A 27,026-nucleotide genomic window follows, 5' to 3' on the forward strand; every position below is an offset into this window, starting at 1 on the left:
ATGGGGATCCGGAGCAGGAGAGCAAGTCCGGCCTGCAGGCAGCTCCAAGCTGGGCCTGCTCCCCGGTTGCCATGGAGACCTGGAAGCGGAAAAGCCCGGGCTGTGGGCAGCCCCCAGCTGGGCCTGCTCCCCCGTTGCGATGGCGATCCTGGAGCAGAAAAGCCCGGTTTGCAAGCAGCACCCCAATCCTGGCCATAGCTCAAGGGAGAGTACAACATGCAGTGGAGGCCAGGAGCCTGAGAGATCAATACAGCGGGGCTCCTGCTACAAGCCTCCATGGTGTGGCTGGGGGCAGGCCCCCGCAGACACACACACACACATTGCCTGCTCTGCGCCTCCACTGTGGCTGGGGACAGACCTCCAGTGGGGACACACATACACACACACACACACACACACACACACACGGCAACTGTCTCAACCCTACGTGGCGCGGCTGGGGGCAGGCCCCCGCAGACACACACACACACACACACACACACACACGGGACGCCTGCTCCGAGCCTCTGCTGCCAGACTGTGGCCATGAGTAGGACATCCACTAAGGGCTCCCTGACTGTAAGAGGGGCAGGTTGGGCTGAGGGAACCCCCACCCCCCAGTACACGAATTTCGTGCACCGGGCCTCTAGTATATTTATAATAAAGTCATGGCTCTTCCATAAATATACAATAAATCCATATCAAATATTTTATTTAACTAATAAATTAATGAGGTCACCAGGGTATTAGAAATAATTTAAAAGAGTATTTGAAAAACACATACTTACATATGCCATTAGAAATGCTGAAATGAGTTTATAAATTGGTTAGTGTCTGTATGACAATAATCAACTGGATATATACACTTACACCATTTGCATTTCATGGGTGAGAATTGTTTACATTACTGTCAGTATTCTATCACAAACAGAGTTTTAAAAAGCTCAAAGGCAATAAAAGGTGAGTTAACGGAAGGATGTGCTAGTCAGCACACTCGGTGATTTTTTTATTTTTGTCCACATCAAAATATTTAAAAATTTTTATGATACCTTTACAATCTACAGCAGTAAATCATGTAGCTTAGATTAGATTAAGTGTTTTAAAAATGTTCTTATGCATTATTCAGGATATGATGAATATGATCAAATAATCACATAATTATGGAAATTAGTTCTAAAGGAAATCACTGGATCTCACAAACTTTATATTGATAGAGAAGAGATTGTGATAAATAATGAATGCTTAGGGATTTTGCATGATGAACCTACAGTCAAAGGGAAAGATACAGAGAAATGTTGATTCAGATGGGGCTCCCTACTGTACTTATTTATTTATTTTAAATAATTTATCTCTATTGTGGAAAATATTACAGATGCCCTCTTTACCCTCCTTTATCCCCCATTGACCCTACCTCCACCCCACACCTGCTCCAGGTCTTTACCATACTGTTGTCTGTGTTCTTGGGCTATGCATATCTATATATATATAAAGGCAGTGACTGTGATGACCAAAACAACCAGTCAACTAAACAGCAGGCTGCATGGGGCGACCAGGCAGGCGGGTGGGGAGGGGGTTGTTGGGGGTGACCAGGCTGGTGGGGCAGCAGTTGGGGGTGACCAGGCTGACAGAGGGGGGAAGTTGGGGGAGACCAGGCAGGCAGGGGGGAGCAGTTGGCGTTGACTAGGCCAGCAGGGGTGGTAGTTAAGGGCGACCAGGCCTGCAGGGGAGGGTAGTTAGGGGTGATCAGGCCGGCAGGCCAGGGCAGTTAGGGGTGATCAGGTTGGTAGGGGGGCAGTTAAGGGCAATCAGGCAGGCAGGCAGGTGAGCGGTTAGGAGCCAGCGGTCCAGGATTGTGAGAGGGATGTCTGACTGCCAGTTTAGGCCCAATCCATGTGTTTGGGCCTAAACTGGCAGTTAGACATCCCCTGAGGGGTCCCAGATTAGAGAGGGTGCAGGCTGGGCTGAGGGGACCCCCATGCACAAATTTCATGCACTGGGCCTCTAGTGTACATATAAATTCCCCAGGGTTAATCTCTCCTCACTTAACCTCCACCCCCACCTTCCCTCTGATATTTGTCAGTCTGTTCCATGCTTCTGTGTCTCTGGATCTATTTTGTTCATCAGTTTATTTTGTTCATTAGATTCCACATATGAGTGAGATACTGTGATACTTATATTTCTTTGACTGTCTTATTTGCTTAGCATAATATTCTCCAGGTCCCTCCATGCTGTCTCAAATGGTAATAGGTCCTTGTTTTTTACAGTTGCATGGTATTCCAAAGTATAAATATATCACAGATTTTTTATCCGCTCATCTACTGATGGACACTTAGGCTGTTTCCAGATCTTAGCTATCTGCCAGTGATATATCTGATAAGGGATTAATTTCTAAAATATATAAGGAACTCATATAATTAAACAAAAGGAAGACAAACAATACAATTTAAAAAAATGGGCCAAGGACCTAAATAGACACTTCCTCAAAGTGGACATTCAGAAGACCAAGAGATATTAAAAAATGCTTAAAGTCACTAACCAAACAAGAGATGCAAATTAAAATGACAATGAGGTACCACCTCACACCTGTCAGAATGGCTATTATCAACAAATCAGCAAATGACAAGTGCTGGAGAGGATGTGGAGAAAATGGAACCCTAGTACACTGCTGGTGGGAATGCAGACTGGTGTAGCCACTGTGGAAAACAGTATGGAGTTTCCTCAAAAATTAAAAATGAAGCTACCATTTGACCCAGTGATCTCATTTCTGGGAATTTATCCTAAGAAACTTGAAATACCAATCAGAAAGAATACATGCACCCCTATTTTCATAGAAACACAATTTACAATAGCTACTGTATATATTTTCATGGCTACTGCCCCCAGCTCTTCCTTGAAGGAATCTGAAGTCCTAATTGTGATATGGACATAAATACACATACCAACACACCTCTCAAACTCTCACAGAGCAGTTGTGATGCTCAGTCTCTGGCCAATCTTGTTTTTTACAGCTACCACCTATCTTTTCTACTTGTCTAGAAAGGAGGGAAGAAATGAGGCAATGAAATTGAATGGAAAGAAAAAAAATAAAGAAAATACATCAAGAATCAGTTACCATCCCTCCTCTTTCCTAGTTTCACCTAATACTACTTCCAGCTATTTGTCCTATGGCACTTTTCTCCAATCCTATACACAATCTACTCTCCTTATTCTCAAATTGATATTTGCACTTTAACCCCATATTTACAATCTTGATATTCTTCTTGAATACTCTCTCCCCTTTTCTGCCTGTCACCTTTTAGACATACCTGAAGATCCAGTTAAAATGTCATCTGCGCCCTAGTTGGTTTGGCTCAGTGGATAGAGCGTCCGCCTGAGGACTGAAAGGTCCTAGGGTCGATTCCAGTCAAGGACACACGCCTGGGTTGTGGACTCCATCCCCAGTTGGGGGTGTGCAGGAGGCAGCCAATCAATGATCTCTCTCATCATTGATGTTTCTATCTCTCTCTCCCTCTCCCTTTCTCTCTGAAATCAATAAAAATATATTTAAAATGTCATCTGCTATAGCCTAGCAGGTGTGGCTCAGTTGTTGAGAGTTGACCTATGAACCAGGAGATCACATTTAGATTCCCAGTCAGGGCACATGCCTAGGTTGTGGGACTTCATCATCTATCTCTCTCTCCCTTCCTTTCTTAAATCAATAAAAATATTAGTTTTTAAAATGTCATCTGCTTTAGGGTGTCATGTTGTGGGCTTGCAAAATATTGCTTTGCTATTGTCATTATATATTCTTTACAGTAAGAGTTTACTCAAAGTTGCCTCTTTCTGCATGCACCCAACAGAATACTTGGAACACAATATGCTTAGTGACTCAAGAGGAGAATATTAAAATAACTAGCAGTAAATTAATGGCTAACAGAATACATGAATAAGTAGGTGAATGAATGAATGAATGAATGATGAATTAATGAATAGAATGACTTAAAATGTATGTAAATCCCCCATTCTTTTCAGGCCATGTAAGTTCTGGGGTTTCTTGAATTAGTGACTTTAGATCATTCTCAAATTAGGGACAACAAAGAGAGCATTCAATTCATCCCCCCCCACCCGCCCCCCGCTTTCAAGTCCTGATAAAAAACCTGCTTTAGGAATGGGGTATATTTAGTCTTTTCAAGTACTAGGGATTAGATTCTGTCACACCCATCAAAAAATAAAATCATCGAAAAGTGGAATCCTTAAAAAAGAATTACCAGAAAGTCTCATTTAGTCAAAAATGTATCCATGGAATAAAATAAAACAAAACTAAGCAAGACTCCTCCAGTTTATTATCTTAGTATCTAGAACTGTTATTACTTCATTAAGTACAAGAGAAGAAACACACAAAACAAATTCTTTTGTCTCTTTTATCACTTTATCATTCAAGTAAATGGTGGAAAGTGCAGGCCTTGGAAGCTTTTGTTGTTGTTGTTTTTGTTTGTTTTTTAATTTGTATATTATAGAGTACATGGAGATGATATACTAGCATCTTGAAATTTAGATTAATTCTAGTAATTCAGTGTGAAAAGTCTCTGATTTCATAAGGGGAGCCCAAAGCCACACAACTCTACCAATGTGGGTTGAATTGATCTGAAGCAAATTTGAGTTATTGTTTTAGAGATGACAATGGGAATTGTGTGGGCAGATGCCTTCAAGCTGTTTTCTGAAATGAGTCTCCACACTCCGCAAGCACTGATAAGTTTATTTCCAAATATTCCGATGCTTATCCCAAACTACCTTCTCAACTTGCTCATGCATGCTCAAGTTCTCAGCAAAGTGTTTTAAACAATATGCCTTTTGTTTCTCTTCTAAGTACAACAGCTCTCCCCACGTGGTAGCATTGACTGCTATTTAGAATCTTTTGAGGTCTTAGTATTCTGTGTGACAGATTATAAATATAGGAACTGTGAGCATAAATCCAAATTTGTATGGATGTACATTTAATTTTTGCCTATTTCTTAACATTTCTGTGTGCATGGTTTAACGCAAATTGCATATTATAGTAGCTTGGTTACAGAAGTGCTATGAAAACAAATAAGACAAAGAGGAAAACTGGAAAATATGCTGTATTCTAAAAACAAATAGCTCAGATACTGCAGGTAGGCGTGTTTTTTTAACAAATGAAACTTTGCAAACTATGCACTTGGTAATACAGTCTTAAATGTGAAAAATAGAGATAAGAATTGAGTGGGAGGGTCAGTTCTAGAAACGAGAGCCAGGTCACGGTTGGAAGCCAAATGTATTAGAAATTATAGAGAGACGAAATGTTGAGGAAGGTGATTGATTCGAATTAAATTGAAATATGGAAGTGTCCAGACACTTATAAAAAGGGATTGAATTTTGATTTACTGGTGGTTCCAACTTCACATAGTTTACATAACGTGGCAATCAGGGAAGTTTGACTTAGGATCACTAAGCATATAGAATACATTTCAAACCCATAAAAAATGTTCTAACAATAAAGAAGCTTTTACTGGATAAAAGTTTGGTGGCAGTTAAATACTTCAGAGTTGGATTGAGGTTTAGCATTCAAAACTCACACTAACATGAACCTTTTACCTCCTAAACAAGTACGCTGAACATGTCAGTTAAAGTCACAAATTCATTTTGAAATTTTCTTTTTGGCATAAAAAGTTATATTTATTTTTTTAAGTGGACCATAATGTGACTCATTGTCATCTTTTTCCTAGTCCTTAAAATTAATTCCTTTGGGAAAGAAATCATCTGGGAGTCAAAATTATTTGAGTCTGAAAAGGTGAAGTTTTTAATTAACTGCCCTAGAGATTATCATTGCAAGATGGAGGTATTTAGCTCAAGTGGCATGAAGAGTTCTTAAATTATTCTAGCAATTGAGAGTCATTCTTTTTGTTCTGTATTGTAAAATCCTGGAATGGTTAAACACACCCACAGATTTGGACTTCAGACTATGAACAGCAGGGGGGAGATCTGCAACTGATGTAATGTTCACTCCTTGAACCAAATCATTACACATTTTGGGATTCATGCATATGCTAAAAGGGTGAGTTTGAATGAATCAGAATGGCAGTTCTCAGACTGATGGGGGCAGGGAGTAGAGATGGTAGGATTAAGACATTTAAAAGCTAAAATAAAAGAGAATCAGGCATTCCTCTAAGTTTCTCTCACACTAAACGAGGCCAAATGCCAATACTTTGATTTATAAGTATCCACGTCTAGTTACTTTGCAGACATGGAAATGTCTCTGACATTGCAGTAGCAGATGGATGGTCAGCTGACCTCACAGGCCATTCATCATTGAGAAGGGGAGTTAGTCCACTTCTCTACACTTCATTTAACACCCCCTAAAAGGGTGAAAGTCAAGGCTTGCAGTTGAATATCAAGGTCATTTCAGTTGTCAGGCCAAATCCTAAAACTTTGGCCAGTTTACTCACTGACAATATGCATGTCACTTAACCTCCCTGTACATTTAAGCTTATTGTATTTCATTTTTAATAAGCAGTGAAGTATTGAAATAACACACTGTCAAAATTCTTTCATTTAGGGTAAGGGACAGATGTTATGGAAGTAACATTCATCCTAGACTGACATTCCCTGGTACCTACCCTTCAGCATATCTCAGAAATCTGAGGATTTTCAGCCTTTGCTACTCAACGTATATTTCATGAACTCACAGAAGATTGTTAGAAATATAGCATCTCAGGCCCGGACCCAGAATCTGTGTTTAAACCTAACACCAGATGATTTAAAGACTTATTAAAATTTGAAAAGCATTGTTGTAATAGACACTTGAGTATAAGTCACAGCAATGTAATATTTAAAATGCTTCAGTATTCAGCCTTAACACTTTATCAGATATTTTTCACAAATTTACAATATTTTAAATTTCTGTTTTTGAGCCTCATGAGAACACATCTATGTCTTAATTATTTCCATATATCTATAATCTTGTGAGAAAAAAATTGCATAGTTATAACACAAGACATGTTTGTGGAATTGGTTTAGGATATAACTTTAAAATATGCTTAAATCTCAATTTGAGTAACTTCCTTATATTTTACTTTTTTTTTACTACATTAAAACTATAATGTTAAAAATCTTAACTCTCATTTGCTCCAGGTATAATTCAGAGTTTATAAACCCAATTTTCTCTCCATTACACTGATGGGTGTGAATAAGAAGCATCAATCCCAGAACTTCCTGTTTCCTCATTGGTCAATAGACTATGACAAAAAAAAAGTAACTGCTAAAAGTGATGCTAATAAAAGGCTAGCCACTGCCCTCTATGAAAGGAGAAAGGGGTTTTTGGTCTTTGTCTCTTGCCCTAAAACCAAGGATGAGGGCATAAAATCACATGATGAGTGGTATAGGGTTAAGAGGAGCCACCCCAACGTGTTCCTCAGTGGTATACAGATTATTTTGAGCTAAAGACAATTTTCAATTCAGATTCAAGAAGAACTTCTGCCCCTCCTTTTAATTAACTAGAAGAACCTGAATTGGTGGCCTTGTCCCAAATGGGAGATTGTCAATGATACTCCTTTTTTGACCCACTTGTATGGCAGGGCAAACTTTTATTTACCAAACACCTACTCTTTTTATCAGCCTGCAGTGACCTTTTAAAGCTCCCAAGGCATCTCACCGCATCCCTAGTTCAGGATGCCTTATATATGCATGTCCCCTCTCTATTGCTGAACCTCTTCTGCATGGGGGATCTCTGATTCTCTCATGTAGGACAGATTCCATACATATATATGTATTGCACTTGGTTATTTTCTCTTACTAGTCTCTCTCGTATCCATGTGATTATTCGACCAACCAGAAGAACCTGGAGATTAGTGGAAAGCTTATTTCTCCCTCACAGTAGAAAACCAGCAAAAGCAAAATGTGGCAATATCTGATCAGGTGTCTGCTTGACTGTGATACTGGATGAACTGCCCTTCCCCAGGGGCAGGGAAGAAGAAAATTGGGAGAAATTGGATCTTGAGAGACCATCAGTGGAAAAGAGCCTGAGACCCAACAGCACCCAATTTATTCTAGACCTTCCCTATCTCTCCACTCTCTCTTCCCTCCATCCTGTCCTCCCAATTCTCCACCACATACATACATATAGACTTCTGACTTGTCAAAGTTCTGAAAAGTTAATCTGTTAATGGCTGTAGGGTAGGCCTGGTTTAGTAGATGAGACTGTGGGCTATAGATTTTTCTGGACCTGGTACATGGAGGCAAATAGGCACACATTTTAGGAATATGTCCTGGTTCCCTCAGCAAGAAGGTAATTTGAAGAAAAGATGTCCAAATCCTAGAGAAATATCAGAGACAGACATGCACATCACCTGGGATGGATATGTTAAGACCATCCCAGGGCTCAAGAAAACCATGTGCTGAGATACTGGAATAGGAGCCCTGGCAAACAAAGGAAAAAACGCTCCAGATACACCCAACTCTTTCTTCTTTGCATCCTCTTACTCTTACCAGGATGGAACTGGTCCTTAGAAGAGAGCAAAATAAGAGATGCTTTATAGCTTGTCTATGTCCATATTCACCTTCAGGTGACTATAACCACCACACTAGTCTGTGTTGGGGAAAAGGAGAAGAGCTTGGAGAGATCAAAAGAGATTCTAAAATGAATAGGGCAGGTCTTGTACGCCAAGATGTAACTGATCTAATAGTTTAAAATGGCTGAAAAGTTAAGGAATAAAATAATTTCCCATATCTATCTCAACAAGTTGATATCTATTAAAAAACCACCTTATAATAACATTCTACCACTTAACCTTCTGGCTTATTTATGGGATGAATATTTTTTGTACATCCCAAAAACAATAGTGTTATAGTAATTGTGCTGTCTTCTGATTTGGAAAGATGTCAGATTCATCAGTCCAACAAACAATTTTAGACTTACAAACAGATTTTAATGCCAGAAAAACTTAATCTGGCATCTCCAAATCTCTAGGTTGCTCCAGATTAACTAAGTTTTTGTTAATACTCAATCTAGGATATTTTTCCATTGATTTTTAGAGAGAGTAGAGGGGGAGAGATAGACAGAGAAACATCAGTATGAGAGAGACACATCAATTGGTTGCCTCCCGCATTGGGATCTAGCCTACAATCGAGGTATGTGCCCTTGACCAGAACTGTACCCAGGACTCTTCAGTCCACGGACCATGCTCTATCCACTGAGCCAAACCAGCTAGGGCCAGGGGACAAGTTTTTAATCTCCCTTTTAATTTTCCAAGGGGAATAAAATATCATGGTTTTTATCTAGAAATAACCAAACACAAATATCTCTGTCCTTGCATAGGAATGTTCACTGTCAATAGTAAAATCATTTTCATTTGTTTCTGTGAAACCACTTAATTCACAGCCTATTTAAAATAGCATAATCTCTGATAGCTGTAATTACTTTCATAACAACTCTTCCTATTGCCACTTTGCAAGTTAGGCTGAGAGTCCAACTTTTAATACAGATGTGTCACTAATTAGCATTAGCCAAAACCTAGTCCAATAATGGATACAAGACAACTGAGGAACTGAGTTCATTTCTCCATCTGAATCTTGGAAGCAATCCATTTTAATCTGTATGCAAAGGTCGACTTCTGAAGGAATAATTGTACTTTGTTTTGGCCCATCTGGATTGGACTATAAATATGCCTTCCAGGTTTTATAACATTAAGTTACACAGACAGCATTCAATGTCAGAGTAATGTTCAAGAAGTCCTATATGGCTGATTAACTTGAGAACATTCATCAAATCGATGCCCTGATCTTAGCAAAAAAAAAAAAAATGCATTTTTAAGCTAGAGGTGATTTCTGAGCTCTTCATTTTGGTGAATGAGATTAATTCATTTAAAAGTTCCAAGTATTTTTTCTCCTCCTTTATAAATAAGCCCAATAAAATAAAGTATTTATTCCTTTCTTTAACATTTACATATTATTTTATACCAGGAATTACATTGACATATTAGAGTAACAATAACAAAAAGCCCCAGCATGGTCCCTGTGGTTTAAGGTTTATATACCAACTTTCCATGATTATTTTGTCCATTATACTCTTCCATATGTTTTTGCAGGATTTTACAACATGCTTCAAAAGCATTTGAGGTTTGGGATTTCCACTTGTTACTATTTATGGTTTCAGTGTTCACATACCATTGATTTTTTTCCCTCTCCCTCTCCAAACCTAAATGTCAATTGTAATCTAAATTAATTTGCACTTGGTGTTGGCAAGATGGTAACTTTATTTCATGTAGAGAAACCACAAGGCAAAGCAGAATATGTTCACTGTAGTTCTTGATTCATCTTCCTGATAGTTCTGGCTTCTCTCTGCAGTTACCCTAAAGCCAATTAGATCCTTGTCATTGTCATTTGGGAAGTAGATTTGAGAGAATTGATACCTAAGTTGATCTTGTCCTTAGAAATAGTATGTCCAGATTTCCAATAGAAGGAAAATTGTGATAAATAACCTATTAGCAAACATACATAAAAATCAATTTTGGTAAGCAAAATATGTAACTTTATCACAAATGAAATATCAATCAAAAGTTACAGGGACTCTTCGGGTACCAGGATCACATGCTTTAGACATCTTGTTTTTCAAATACACGGCGAGTGTCTGAAGCATTGAAGGGCCGTGGTAAACAAGTTGTAGATTATGTTAAAAAAAATAAATGGGAATAAAAGGTGTCCCTTCAAATCCAGATGTGAAGCACTGAAGCAGCCACCGTAAAATGGTATCACACAAACTCAACAGAAAGGTAAGGAGACGCAGGAAGACTAGGAGAGGAGGTTTGGGTGTGGCACACTTTATTGTCAGCCAATGGAAGAAAGATTTTAACATGCCCCAGAGCATGGGGCAGGCAAATACTCACTCAGTATAATAAGATTAGGCTTATAAATTCACAAGAAATAAGATCAAATAATGCAAATGAGAGCATCATACATAATTTAGGCAAATGAGATCGGGGTGATGAAGTGGAAAGGCGGGAAAGTCGTCCATCCGAGTCTACGATGTCCTTACATTTAGATATTTTAAAAGAATGTAAAATGTTTCCCTTGGGTTGCAGTGTTTCCTAATACTACCGCCTAGACCAGGGGTGGGCAAACTTTTTGACTCGAGGGCCACAATGGGTTCTTAAACTGGACCGGAGGGCCGGAACAAAAGCATGGATGGAGTGTTTGTGTGAACTAATATAAATTCAAAGTAAACATCATTAAATAAAAGGGTTTCTTTGAGCTAATTCAGGGGTGGGCAAACTTTTTGACTCTAGGGCCACAATGGGTTCTTAAACTGGCCCGGAGGGCCGGAACAAAAGCATGGATGGAGTGTTTGTGTGAACTAATATAAATTCAAAGTAAACATCATTACATAAAAGGGTACGGCCTTTTTTTTTTTTTTAGTTTTATTCATTTCGAACGGGCCGGATTCGGCCCGCGGGCCGTAGTTTGCCCAGGGCTGTCCTAGACACAATGACTGGAAACTATGGGAAATTTAAGTTTCCAGAGGGAGCTTGAATCTTAATCACTTCTTTGAGGAAGATAATGGAGCCAGTTGAGGCCACTGGGGAAAAAGGAAGAAAACAGAAGGTAGAACAAAATAGAATAGAGTGGGCACTCTGGAAAGGCTTGGGAATGGGGTTCTTGTACCTCTGAATAGTGTAAAACAGTGAAGTCCTTTAAATAGGAGACACCTGTCCCATCCACTTACCCTGCCTAAATTCAGTTTGCTTTATTCTATCAGAAAAAGCGACATGCTTCCATTCCTTTATGGATAGTAGTATTGTTGCTCAACCAAGTCCTGAAGGGTGAACCCAGGCAAAGCTGCTAGATGCTTTCCATAAACACAGTCCATTTATTTCCTTGTAAGGTTACAGGATGATATCAGTGGAGGGTAGATAAGCACAGAATAAAATTTTCCATCACAAATCCTTAAGTATTGCTTAGCGATTGTTACCTTCTAGAAGGGCTCACAATTTTAGGTCTGGATGTCTCAAGGGAACCTCTGGAAAAAAAACTTAGGGTATTTTCTAACATAGAGTGGACAGGAAGATCAATGTCTTGCCAATTGTGGATGAAGGTTTGTGTTCTTGGGATTTTCAGACAGTCCCCAGATCTTATTCATCTTAGGTTTCATGAAAGTCTAGGTGAGAACATTGCTCCAATGCGCACAGGCAACACGCCTCTGTCTTCTCAAGGTGCTTCCCTAACAGCTGCCTGGGAAGCTTGCAGGACCAGGTTTCCGTTGCCCCTGACCACAGTGCAACTAAATGATCTAAGGTTTGTAATTTTCTGTCTCCAAAGGAGGATCACCTGAATTGGAGTACGAGACACTTTAACCTCCGCTGAATTCTTGTGTGTCTGAGTGCTTGTAGAGGAAAGGCCAACTAGACAATAACCAAAAGGAAACAGCATATCACCTCCCTTTCCATGACCACCAGTGGTTCCTGAAGCATCTGCATCATGAGGCCACTTTTCTTATTATAAACAAATTTATCCAAAAGGTATTTTACAGGCCTAGTGATAGTTTATTTTTCTCCCCCCACCCCAGAAATATTATCTAATGGGAGCCATATTATTTAGATCCCATTCTTTTAAAACAAGAGAGTGAAATTTATTTGTAAACTAAAGAGCACTGGAAAATGAAGAAGATTTTCATGTTTCAAAATGAAAAAGACAATGTCCTCAAAGAACTCAGCATACAATATTAAGTTGCTCACGTTCTGCAGTTTGTACAGTATAACAACATCATTCTAGACTAAAATGATTTATCTTTTACCTTGCTTAATTTACCCCCTTTATTCTACACTGCTAATCTTATTGTCATTTCTTCCATAGAAACATACCCTGCAATATTTAAAATATATCCTTCCAGTCCAGATTCCATTGGTTTCTTTTTTCTTCTTTATTGATTAAGGTATTGCATATGTGTCCTCATCCCCCCATTGCCCTCCCCACCCCCCTACTCATGCCCTCACCCCCTGGTGTCTGTGACCATTGGTTAGGCCTATATGCATGTACACAAGTCCTTTGGTTGTTCTCTCCCCCTTGCCCCCACCCTCCCCTAACTTCCCTCTGAGGTTTGATGATCTGATTGATGCTTCTCCATCTCTGGATCCATTTTTGTTCATCAGTTTATGCTGTTCATTATATTCCACAAATGGGTGAGATCATGTGATATTTATCTTTCTCTAACTGGCTTATTTTGCTTAGCATAATGTTTGCCAATTCCATCCATGCTGTTGCAAATGGTAAGAACCCCTTCTTTTTTACAGCAGCATAGTATTCCATTGAGTAGATGTACCACAGTTTTCTAATCCACTCACCTGCTGATGGGCACTTAGGCTGTTTCCAAATCTTAGCTATGGTAAATTGTGCTGCTATGAACATAGGGGTACATACATCTTTTCTGATTGGTGTTTCTAGTTTCTTGGGATATATTCATTGGTTTCTTTTATGCTTCTATATTTTTCAAACTATTTATTGGCTGTAACATTTTTGAATCCTTAATGTGATGCATAAACTTAATCTTATTTCTTTCAATGGACATTTTGGTTTAAGAGAAATAGGAGATAGAATTTCTGTCATCCAATATTATCTAAAACAAGCAAATGAATATGTGCATTCAGTCAATAGCATCTAATTGTTGTATAGTATTCTCTTATATAAATACTAGAGGCCCGATGCATGAAATTCATGCACTTAGGAGGAGTTCCTCAGCCCAGCCTGTGCCCTCTTGCAATCCAGGAGGAGCCCTTGGGGGATATCTGACTGACGACTTAGGCCCACTTCCCCTGGGCCTAAGCCGCAGAGGCAGGAGAAGTTCCCACCACCGCTGCTGCACTTGCCAGCCATGAACCCAGCTTCTGGCTTAGTGGCACTCCCCCTGTGGGAGCGCACTGACCACCAGGTGGCAACTCCTTCATTGAGTGTCTGTCCCCTGCTGGTCTGCTCCTCATAGTGACCGGTGGTTCTGCTGTTCGGTCAATTTGCATAATCACCTTTTATTATATAGGATAGTTCATTTTATTTATTATTCTCTTCATGTCCACATCCTTTATCTGATTTTATATTTTTTTCCAATCCAAGTGGTACAAAATCATCTCATTTTTAGTTCACCTGTTTTTGTCTTCTGTTTCTGATTATTTTGTAATGCTAAGTAAAGGTGTTTAGTTGCTAAGTGGTAACTGAGTTGGATAAGCGGTAGCCCTCCATGTCTCCTCCAACACCCCTGGGGTCTTATTGGAGGGTGGGATACAGTAATCTGTGCTCACTCCTCACTTTGTATAAACAGAGAATAGTAGTTTACTTAAAAACATCTAAGACTCATCGATAACTGCCACAATAACCTCACTCTTACCAAAGATTATCCTTAAACTATGCCATATTTGTACTTTTCCTCAGAGAATGGGAAACTTAAAATATCTGCTAAATTAAAAAAACAAAACAGTAAAAAACAATTTATATATAATCTAATGTGTTGACAAAATATAACTAAAATGTTAATGACTTGCTGTAGGTGTGTATTCAGAATTTAAATCCTTAGGACATTCTCTTCAGAGAGACATGTGCTCACTTAAGGTAGTTATATACTCAGTAAGACACAGGTACACTGAAGCAACGGCCCTTAGCTGTGGGATGGTCATTAAAACGACTTGGTTGGCTGTTGCCAGGTAGCTCAGTTGGTTAGAGCATTGTCCTGATAGACCAAGGTTGCAGGTTTGATCCCCAGTCAGTGCGTATATAAGAATCAGCCAATGAATGTGCAAGTGGAACAACAACTCAATCTCTCTCTTGCTCTTGTTCTCGCTCTTTTTCTCTCTCCCTCTCCCTCTCTCAAATCAATAAATAAAATATTTTAAGTGACTTGATTATATTTCCTAACGCCAGGCCCAACGACATAAGTGTCATTGCCTTCACTCACTTAAACTAAGCTGAAGAGGCTCCAACTGAAGAGAAATAAAAAACAGAGTTTCCATCATCCAATATTATCAGAATGGCTTGCTGAAATCACAGCCCTATACACAAGAGCATGAGTGGATGAGGCAGCTTCCTTTATTATAATCGTTGTCCTCACCATGGCTTCCACTGTAGACATAACTTTTCTGAACTGCCACATTAGATAGTTCCCTTCTTAGATCATGAATCTGTTGTATTCATAGTCATGTAATCTCAATATTTGCATTTATTTTTGTCTCTACGGCATCACTATAATAAAATGCATCATTAGACCTTGCCCGTGTTTACCTTGGAATGTGTCTCCGGTGCTGTCTTCACTCTGACCATCATTTCCTGCAAGCTTATACTTGAATGAATACAATGTAACTCCCACATGTTACTCATGGTTCTTCTAATCACATTTTTATTTATTGCCAAAGAGGAAGCAGGGTGGTATAGTGCTTAAGACTGTGGGCCCTGAGGAAAGATTCCTGGATTTCTATACAGTTTCACTTCTACAAAGCGGTAGAAATTTGAACAAGTGAGTTAACTTTTTAACATTTCAGTTTCTTCATTTATAAAAAGGGGATGATGTTTTGCCTCAAAAAAAATTCGAGTCCATCCACGTAACTCACATACAGCAAAGCATGATACATGGTCTGCTCTGGGAATGATAGAAAGGACATGTGTGTGACTGAAAAAAACTACACAGAATAAAGTGTTACCTTATTTCCCTCAAAATCTGACATAATCCCTTCTGGTGGCTTTCAAGGTCATCTACAAATTGGCTCCATCTCACATAAACTTGAAAAATCAATGTTCTTGTTTCTGATTTCATTAACTAAATTATTAAAAATCTAATAACTGCTAATATTCTCATAGTGTGTTACATTAGCCAGCCTATCCCCCCACCCCCCAAAGTTTATCTTATTTAATCCCCACAATAACATGAATTCACGTTCTGAGAGGAAAGGAGTTAGACATATTATAGCTAGTACAGGAAAATCTAAGTTTAAATAGAGAAACCCTAAGTGTTTGGATTATTTTCTCTTAATAAGGGCACCCATTTTTAGCCAAAGAATTTTAAAAACACTTACTGTTATGAGTTTTGAAACAAACATATAATTAGTAAAAACTTTCCTAGAGCCCCGATCAGGGTTTTAGAAAATAAATGGGGTGGGAGTTTGAGTTTTATTAACTTTCTGGTGATTCCCTTTTTGCTCTTTACTAAAACACACTAATATAATTGCTATGAACATGAGGTGGTACCTCTGCAAGGAAAGGAGATGAGGTGACTTCAAAACTTCAAAACAAGAAATCTAAACAAAAACAAAAATAAGTAGGAAACTCTACTTCTGTGTACTAGGTTAGAAAGAACAAAAATATGCACACAAATAGAATAATTGTAACATGAACTATGTGGCACAAACATAAAATACGTGTTGTTGTTGTTTTTTCCAGTTTATTTGGCTGTATACTCTTTGATTGCCTCTTTATATGAGTTATTTGTAATTCATTTTCTATAGGGAAAATGGAAATAAAATTTACCCTTCAATGATGTTTCCACTCAATTTATTTTTCAAATTTTAACTGAAAAAGTTTAGTGAAATTTTAATGTATAATTGATGAAATAATTCTATGAATTTACAAAGAAATTGCATCAATAAAATTTAAAAAATAAATAGTAAAGAAAGATGGGACTCTGGATGCTAGTCTATATCATAAAGGAATTAAACCTTCTAAAAATAGCTTATATTTAGGATTTCTTTATAATCTAAAAACTACAGTTTTTTCTGGAAAGATAGATCATAAGACAATTAGGTCAAAATTATACCTCATTATTTGTAAATAAATATAATAAAAGAAGTACCCACTAACAATGGAAAGTGTAACCTTAAGCAAATGATTCTCTTTCTGGTAAAGTGACTTGAAAAAAAAAAGTCAAATTAGACTCTCAATTTACATGGTAAATAAAAATATATTGCAGCTAAACTTGAGTTAATTCTTCTAAAAATATGTAAAAAGTATAGAAAAGATCAGCCTTGAAACAATAAATAAAATAATCAATGATGAAAATAAAATAAAATAAAATTTCCAAAAAATATTTTATACAATCATAAGCAAAACAGAAAATCAAAGAACTGATTGGATAAGCTATATATAATGCAATCATTCTATTTATTATTTTTATTACAGAAATTAGTAATTTTGAGGAAGCATGGTAGTTTGAACTCATACTAGTATTCCAATACTGCTCAGTCTATATGCCCAAATAAAATGCAAAAATGCCTATAAAGGAATTGAAAAGGGCATAAAACCATAAGGACAAAGTAGATAAAAAGCAGATAACTAAATACAAAAGGACTTAATAAAGCTTGGGGCCAATAGATGGCTTAGAGAGAGAGTTGGTGAGAATGAGCATTTTATAGAGGAAGGAATGTAGGAGTGGAAATGATATAGAAAGTGCACATTGAAATGCTGGTAGTGTCAAAGCCGTTTGGTGGCTGCCTGCTACCTGGATCCCACACCATTCTTTTCATAATATCATCCCTCAATTTGATGGAGTGCATACTCCAAGTCCCCCTGAGGTATTGGCCTCTAATTCAAAATTGAATGCTGTTCATTATATTTGCATCCAAGCTGAGGTCCATACTATACATCCTGTTAAGTAATTTGGGGCTGTCCTACTCAGATGTGTCTGGTGTTTGTAATACACCAGAAGAATATTACTTTTCATTGGTTAAGTTTCAATTTTACTAGATGCCAAAAGTCAAAAGAAATTAACTTTTTTTTTCTAAATAAACCTCAGCTAGGGACCCAATATTGTGCTCTGCATCACGATGTTTTTTAAAACTAGAAATAGAAGTCATGATCTTTGCTTTTATGAACATACATTTATCAGAAACAACTTATATCCTGAGGGAGAATAAACACTGAGAGACAAAGTCTAATTCTCTGCTTTACTTCATGTTGACACTTTATTCCTATATATTTGTTTAACTCAAAGGAACTTTATCTCATATTTCAAATTCAAACTAAAATGTGGTTATACAAATTAATTAATAACTTTTTAATTTATCAAATAATATATAAAGTAAGTTCCTATTTCCTAAACTCTCTGAGACATCTTAGAGAGATGGGCATTTCAGGAAAATAAAATAGATAGGCATGGATCACTTGCCATGAAAAATCCTGCCTCAAGACAGATAAGAGGTAGAGAGATGTTAATAAAATGACATTAAATACTCTCAGCAATTCATTAATGTTAATATACATCACTGAAAATATTTTCACCTGTCTCATCTTGTTAAACAAAAAATGGATACCAAAGAAAGGGCCCATTTGAACTGGCCTGTTACCAGTAACTCCGACTAAGTGGGAAGCACAAGATAACAAAATAAAATTGTATTTCCCAAATGCTAAACAAAACACCTATCCACGAGTGATTATATACATCCATAATATTCAAGAGTGAGACCCTTCAAAGATTGTTATATATAAAAAATCCCATCATCTCTCAATTTCCCTCTTAAAAGTCATGCAAACTCCACACTATGCCAACAGTTAACAGCAAAACATCCATTATATCAGTAATATATTGCTATAAATAATATATATTTATGGCAAGCAAACAGAAAATTTATTGTAATCCACATAATAATTTTACTAGGCTTTTTAACAATTTTTTTTACCATATAATCTTAAAAGTTTATACCTGAAAACAATGTGAAAGTTTAAAGTGCATTATGTTTTTCTAACCTAATTTGATTGGACTGCGTTTTTACTTTTTTAATTTTTATTTTTAAAGAAATTTCTTTTCAGAATTGATTCCAACTTCAGGTGTTACTTCTTCCATCATTCCCTAAGTTCAAACTTCAAAATCTCTGCTTATTCAATTGGTTTTATGGGAACAAGAATCATAGTATCCCACTTAAAGGACATTACCATGTGCCATAAACAACTTAATTTAGATCTTTAGCTTGAGTGTCAAGGAGAATTAGTGAATCAACTCCATTTCCTACTTGAAAGCTCCCTTCTAAGACCCTGGAGATTTATGTGGGACTGGTTATTATACTTCACTTACTAATCAGAACTCTTGTTCCCTGGGCAACCTGCATACTTTGTTTCCCCCACACTAGTCTTCCTGAATCTCCTACCCCACCCCCACCCCCAAATGATTTATTTCCCTATTGCTACAGCCTATGGGCACATTACATATTTTAAAACAACACATTAATCTATAGTTTTGCAACCCAGACAGCAGACACCGCCATCCTTCTTGATAACCACCTCTGGCTATTACAAAGAAATCATTCCTGATTTTGGCCACATTCAAGAAATTGTTGGGGATGACGTGTCTTGCGCTGGTCTCCAAACTTACATTTAGGCACACTGCCCGGTAAAAGCAAAAGTCACAGCTGCAAATTTTCATTGAAAATGCCCTGCACAAGTCTCTAATGCTTAATTTTGACTGCATGTGACTGATCTTCTTTGTGAATAAATAAAAAATAAAGTAACTAAAATGCATTATGGTCCATGTTTATTAGCTAGAGAGATAGGTATGATATGATTGTTCCCTCCTTTCTCCCCACTTCAGGTAGCACCAGTGAATGAGATTCTGGGATCACTCCTCATAACCCAAGTCCCTTTTATATTCATGGTAACATCTTAACATTAAAAACTTAGAATTTATCTTCTAATTTCCATACATCCACTTGGAAAAAATAAAAACGTTCAACTCTCTGACAGTATAAGGGTGAATACAGCTAGCCTGCCCTTAGAGAAAAGTAGAGCCACTCAAATCTTAAAATGCATTTATGCTAAAAGTGTTCTTTGACATGATTTCTTCACAATTACACCATTACCTAGAACATCAGACATATAGAGAGCAGGGCACACAATCCTCATTAACAGGGATTTATATTTGAATACAAGAATATAGACCATTTAAATTAAAAAAAAGGTATTTTCACCTGTAAGATTTGTTCTCATCCATGCCACATACAATGAATAAAAATAGCATATATGTACCATGATACATTTATTTTTCATTATATTTTAATACATTTCTATATTCTTTTCCAATTTCTGCAATGTGGCTCACTGGCTTTTTAAAAATGACATTGCCCATCTATTTTCACCTTCTTCCTCCATCTGCCTGGAGAGAACCACTATCCTAAGGTTGTTTTAAATATTTTCTTTGCATATATTAATATTTTTATTTTATGTTTATCATATATACATGTATATGTATATATGTGTATGCATCCACATATATTTAATTTAAATATTTTATTTGATATATTATGCTCTTCCTTGTTATTTTTCATGAAACACTATTTTTTAAATTAAGCATTTAAATAAAAATTCATCTATTTTAATTTCTGACTAAGTGGTCCCAAGGTCTACCTCTGTTATCTTTATAAATAAAATTAATTTCAACAATTATCTAAAACTAAAACCCTAAAATGTTAGGGCTGACCTACTTTGGAGGATTAAGAGTCTTTAACCAGGCATCTAGAACTTCCAAGTTCTAATCATGTAAATCTATATGTAATCCAATTAATTTAAATGCTCATGTAACTTAGATTGATGATCTAACACTTACCATTAACTCTAGGTGGCTGACTATAAATGTTTAAGAAAAATGAGACACATAATTCACCTAAAATGGGTAATACTAGACCAGAAGGAATTTTCTTTCTGACCACACATACTCTAATTTTTCACAAAGCATGAAGTGTGGGAACTTTCCTAGCAGTTCAACAGAAGGGCAACAATTGGCTTAGATGTTTTAGTGTTTAAGTCACTGTAAGATAGTAATAGTTTTACTCTTACTACAATTTTATTTATATAACTAAATTGCTCTTATCCAAAATGGGTTTGTGTTAGTTCCTTGATATTTTCTTCAGCTATGACCCATCTAGGAAATTTATAAAATTAAATTAAAAGACCTAAACTCTGCAACGAAAGTGCATAACAAAGAAAATACCTTACCCTAATAACTGAGAAAGTCTTACTGTGAAACGTGGGCTTTGCACAGTTGCTGGATTTTCTCAAATTCTTCAAGTTGAATATGTTCATAATTCCCTTTCTGTTGAGAAATTGCTCACATAAACAAATATGCAAATGCATGAACACAGAGACACACCACATACAGCATGGCATTAGAAAAACTGCGTTAGTAATAGACTTGTTGGTGAGTCATTGTGTGTGTGTGTGTGTATGTGTTTGGTGTGTGCCTGTGTGCGTGCGTGCGTGTGTGTGTGTGTGTGTGTGTGTGTGTATGTGTGTGTAATTTCTACTCATTGGGAAACCAGCAAGAAAAATCTTTGTGAACAATTAAATGTCTTCATAATTGTATTTTTTCTGTACTTTTGGACATTGCTGTTATTTCAAATCTATTTTATCTTAGACCTAATGATGGAGTATCAAGTCCTTGAAACATTCCAAGGTTGGCTTCCAGCTCCATCTGATTGACCTTTTGCTTTTTGAATGGGACTCAGCAAGACATTTACCAAGGTTTTGACTATCAGTCCCTTTCCAGCCTCGTTCCATCAAATGGCTTCAATCATCAATGTGTTGCTAAGACCACAAAGCAAGTATTTAACTCTGCTCTTTGTCTCCTCCATTATCTGCGATTCATCTTCTGGCTCCTCCTACAAATACATTGATCCCTCTATCCTCTGTCTTTGTAAAAGAAAGAAATTACAGAAAATGCACATGCTTAATCATGATTATTTTGGGGGGAAAAAAGAACCTGACAGTTTTTCTAAATACACACAATGATAATGCCATAGTTGTAAAAGCAATTTCCAATTTTTATAGTTGTTTCTCATATAAGCCACAGAATGCTGTGCAAATAATGCCAAATTATATCATCTCCATTGGGCACCTAAGAGTGCTTTCTCAGATTCACCAGGTCTAGTGGACTGGGCATCTGTGACTGGAACCCATGTTTGTTGAGGTCTACTTTAGTCCTTTCCCACTGGCCCAGTCTACACCAGGACTGCCTTTTCCTTTTTTTCTAGTCTCAGTCATTATCTCCTAATTCAATTTCATTTGGTTAGCTGCCCATTCCCTTTTTACAGCATTTTTCTCCCTTGTTTTTTTCCTTAGAGCCATTAATTGAATAGTGGATGTATTGCCTTCTTCCAGCAGTTTTTGTCTTAAATATTTGAGTTTGTTTTATTGCTATTCTTGATTTTCCCCTATTTTTGTATATTTCTTTCTCCTGGGGATGTGAGCAGGACACACTTGGAGTGGCAAGTACTTACTCATCTTTTTTTTTCTGTTTTTGTATACAGTAAATGTGAGACACACTTATGTGCACTGGAGATATAATAGTAAGCAAAACTTATAAATACTTATATTCATGAAAATTTCATTCCAACGGAAGAAGACAGAAAAACAAATGATCAATTTGCCAGAGAGACTACAGTTTGGAAATGATGCTGATGAGATTAGTCATAAATTGTATCAAATGTCTTCAAATATAAGACTCAAATCTAAGATGACTCTGTGAAATTTAAGAGGGAGAGAAAGTAATCCTAGCTTCAGGGGTCAAAGGAGAGTTAGATATCAAAAGTAGGAGCAAGTTTCAGATGGTCTGATTAAAGATGAACAGAGATTTCTTATCAATGTTTTTCTCAAATCTGAATTTTTCTTGCTCAGGCACTCACTTTTCTTACACTAACTTATGACTGGCTATGTAAATGACTGTGGATTGAACAGAAACTTACAAAGGCAAGAATATGCAAAGTTTATTTGATGGGGAAAACGGGTCCATTGGCTGAGTAAAAGAAGATGATGTTGGTAAAGAACATGAGTGTTAGAAAAGATTTTCACATGTATTAGTCTAGTTCATTTTCAAGACAATCTCCTGAGACATAAGATATCTGGTGTGAAATGTTAGTGGATGAGATTGTATACTTATTTGCTAATCAATGAAACACAACTGAAGGCTTTTGATTTTGGAAATGGTACCTTTATGCTGAGATGTGTCTAGACCTCCTTCCATTCTTACACAAACCCCATCCTATACCTCCAATATCTGTTGCATGTACTCCTTGGTTCCATGGTCTTCAGCATAACATCTTTATCAGAGGATGAAAGTAATTGCCTAACATTCTATAGCTTGAATTCAGCCTACAATTCGGATTTCTGCATTTTCTCTCCTTTGAGCTTTCTCTCAGGGTTTCCTCACACTTTCTTCTTTCTTCTTGTCTCCTCTTAATTTTTTCTATTCTGGGATACTCTTTCTTATTATATTTCATGCCCATACTTATTCATAGAACCTTACCTGATCATGATAATTCTTATATAGCACGATGAGCATAAATGATTTGAGTGACAAAATTTAGACTATATTCCATGCTTCTATTATTTTCTATTATTTGGGTATGTTTTAGTCATTGTTATCTCTCAGACTTAGCTCTAGTTAGTCCCACTAGTAGATGCCATAATTAATTCTGTTTAACATTTTTATTTTTACAACTGAATGGAGTAGGTATTTTAAAATAAATATTTGCTTAATTTTTGAGAAAATTGTACTTATAAAACAAAAATTTGACATGAAAAATGTTATCCCAGGATTGTTTAAAAAAGCCAGGATTGTTTTAAACAACCCCAGGGTTGTTTTAAAGAGCTTGTAAAATATTTTTCTTATTGTGAAAATGCAGCAATGTAGTGGTTCTATAAGCAAGATATATTTGTACTAAAATTTCCAACGTAGATATTAGGTTCTTAGGAAGTCAAACTAAAAAGAAGTTTGTTGGACCATCAACAGAGCATTTCAATCACTCAGGAATAAAATGGAAGTAATAATTATGTTCATTTCCAATGCATGGAGAGGATTAAACTCAATGATTTATGTACAGTTCTCAGCACAGTGCTAGCTCATGGTTAAGAAACCAACTATCCAACAAGGTATTTAAATTAAATGAAAACCACCAAAAAGTTAAACTTATATGTGCATGTAAAAGTACTGGGATGATATTTTCTTTTATTAACAAAATTTGATCTCCCATTTCTTCCTTTTACCCATCATTCCCCTTTACTCTTTTTAGATAATAAAGGCGTATTCTATATGTATTGCTCCAGGGAAAACAAAATAAAAGGTAGCTGAGAATAAATGCTTATATTTTGTGTTTTTTTTAATATATATTTTATTGATTTTTTACAGAGAGGAAGGGAGAGGGATAGAGAGTTAGAAACATCGATGAGAGAGAAACATCGATCAGCCGCCCCCCACACACTCCTACTGGGGATGTGCCCGCAACCAAGGTACATGCCCTTGACCGGAATCGAACCTGGGACCCTTGAGTCCGCAGGCCGACGCTCTATCCACTGAGCAAAACTGGTCAGGGCTTTTGTTTTGTTTTTTTTAACTTTTGTTTGTACATTAGGTGAGCATTCCAAGTGGGCACTAAAACTCATAGCAAAGGGCAGTACAAAAATTTTGGATGTGACAGATAAATTTGTGTTTGAGATTGGGCTGTTTCTCACTATACATAGCTCCCTTTCCTCCTAGACACACAGATAGACAATATTTTTTTTGTCTCCCTTGTTATTAATCATGGTCATATGAGGGCTATGAACCACTTAGAAGCCTGGCCATATATATGTCTCTTGCAGTCCTCTACTCTACCTTTACCCCAGATCATGCAGCAAAAGCAAGGCAGATGCTAAAGCCCAGGACAAATATGGAAGTCACATGTTGAAGAAGACAAAGTTTCTGATCTCTGAGATCCTTGACTATCTCCATGATGTAGAGGCCACCTTGCTTCCACACCCTCCTCACCATGCCCCCATCCTGATTAAATATGATATGAATTAGAAAAAAATCCCCTTTAAGCCACTGGGGTTTCTGGTTTTGATTGTCACTGGTGTTGCCTTTTGCAATAGAATGTACAAATAGGAGATTTTTTTATGAGAGAGCCAAGCATTTTGGAGAGCAGACAACAAAGCTTAGAGTACACAGAGGAAGATGATATTAGAAGGATTGGAGATTATGTGACTAGAACTCAAATACCAGTTGATGAGTGAGACATAGTTTAGTATTTCAACCTGAAGAGTCAGATTCAGAAAGGAGGGGAGAATAAAATTGCAGTAAATTGGGATGATTCTAGAGCAGTGATGGCGAACCTTTTGAGCTCGGCGTGCCAGCATTTTGAAAAACCCTAACTTAACTCTGGTGCCGTGTCACATATAGAAATTTTTTTGATATTTGCAACCATAGTAAAACAAAGACTTATATTTTTGATATTTATATATTTAAATGCCATTTAACAAAGAAAAATCAACCAAAAAAATGAGTTCGTGTGTCACCTCTGACACGCGTGTCATAGGTTCGCCATCACTGTTCTAGAGCATAGGAAACCAATTATAACTTCCTAGGATATAATCTAAAACACTGTAAGCTACTTCTAGATGCCTTGCTTCCAGCACACTCCTGAAAAGTAGGAGATCAATGGCTGGGAAGAAATTTTAGGTGGATGGGTCCTACCTGGGCAGCTTCTCTGGGCCTGATGCCCTCCAGAGCAGTGGGAGAGAATGGCTGGAAACGTCCTATGTCCTGAGAGAGTGTGAAGGGAGAAGTATGGGCCAGAAATGGCCTTACAGAAGGGGTAGACAGAAGAGATCACTTACTTTTGTGGGAGGGCTGGTTTGAATACTGTGCAGTCTTGGAAAATAGAGAGGGGGAGAAACTCCCTTGCAGATAAAGGGAAGAGTAGACTCCTGCTGACATGAGAAAGTATTTAGTGTGTTTAAATTAAGATGTTCAGATGAGCCTTTTTGCATGATTTTCTTTGCTATGACAAACAATTGGAATAAACAAACTATCATGCCCCTTTTCTTTCAATATTTAACTGAGGCAATATCAGAGTATTTTATATTTTCTTTAAAAATCAGAGAAGATCCAAGTGCCCTTTAACATTGTATGTGTTTTTCACTTAGCAGTTTATGGTACACCTTTCACCCATTCACCTGAATGTCTATCATCACAAAAACATAAACTGAAGTTTCAGTCACTTACTAAATAACCCACAGGCTTGAGCACACTGACATGGGAAACAGAACGTCCCTAAATGAAGCCAATATCCGTGGAACAGAAATCTTGAACCAAGTCCTAAACTTGCACAATGTGGGCTCCTGCAGATTGCCAGAAGGAAGAGTTGACATAATGTTGGGCCTTAGTCAAGGATACCTTTATCTTAATTTAGTAACTCTTGGCAAGTCTGAGTCAGTAGTTACTGGAAAAAAATTCCCAGTGTAAGGCAGAGGTTTGTGCATAAAAATTAACTGTAAACCAAACAATCAGAGTCATTTTATCTACTATTTATTAATAAATCTATCATAAACTAGGTTTTCTAATTAATTTAAAGATACATTTACCTCATTTTTTTAAAAAAAATTAAAAGTCCTTTTGCTTGTTGTTATGAGTGCATTTGAAAATATCATTACTTACTAAGAGTCTAAATTACACGTAGGTTTCTCTCTTGTTGAAGTCATCCCAAAAAATGAGATCTCAAGGAGTGGAGATAAGCATTGCTAGGGATAAACTCACTCAGGAGGGTCAATCTGATGGATGAGTTGGCTGGCCAGGGAAACTGGAGAGGCATGTGGAAGATACTTGCTAGAATTAACTGATGGGTGAGAAAGAAAAATAATATGTATGCCTAGATTTTGAAGACAAAGAGGAGATTTCTCATGAAAGAGGGAAACAAAAGACACAATAGTAAGTTGTTACCAAAGAAAACAGACTCTGTATGTGGTCATTTTGATTACAAGGGCTAACACATAAATGTCCAGTGAGTGGTACCTCTTGGGGGAGGATAATTCTTTCTTCATGTTTAAAGAGGCAATATTTTGCACAGTTCTAATAAAAATGTATATGTGCTGGCTTTTAAAGTTTGATTTATTTACAAGTTCTATATTGATTCTTTACTGTGACTTCCTAAGTAGTAACAGCCAGTTACCATTGTGAGAATAAAAGTGATAAATGAAATATACAAACTGGGTAGAGTTGTGCCTGGCATAGAGTCAGTGAATAATAATAATTTAAAAAAAGGTGATTTCATTCTCTCCACTCCAAGATTACATGA

Source organism: Myotis brandtii, unplaced genomic scaffold (assembly GCF_000412655.1).
Source record: "Myotis brandtii unplaced genomic scaffold, ASM41265v1 scaffold116, whole genome shotgun sequence".
In the NCBI taxonomy this organism is placed as follows: domain Eukaryota; kingdom Metazoa; phylum Chordata; class Mammalia; order Chiroptera; family Vespertilionidae; genus Myotis; species Myotis brandtii.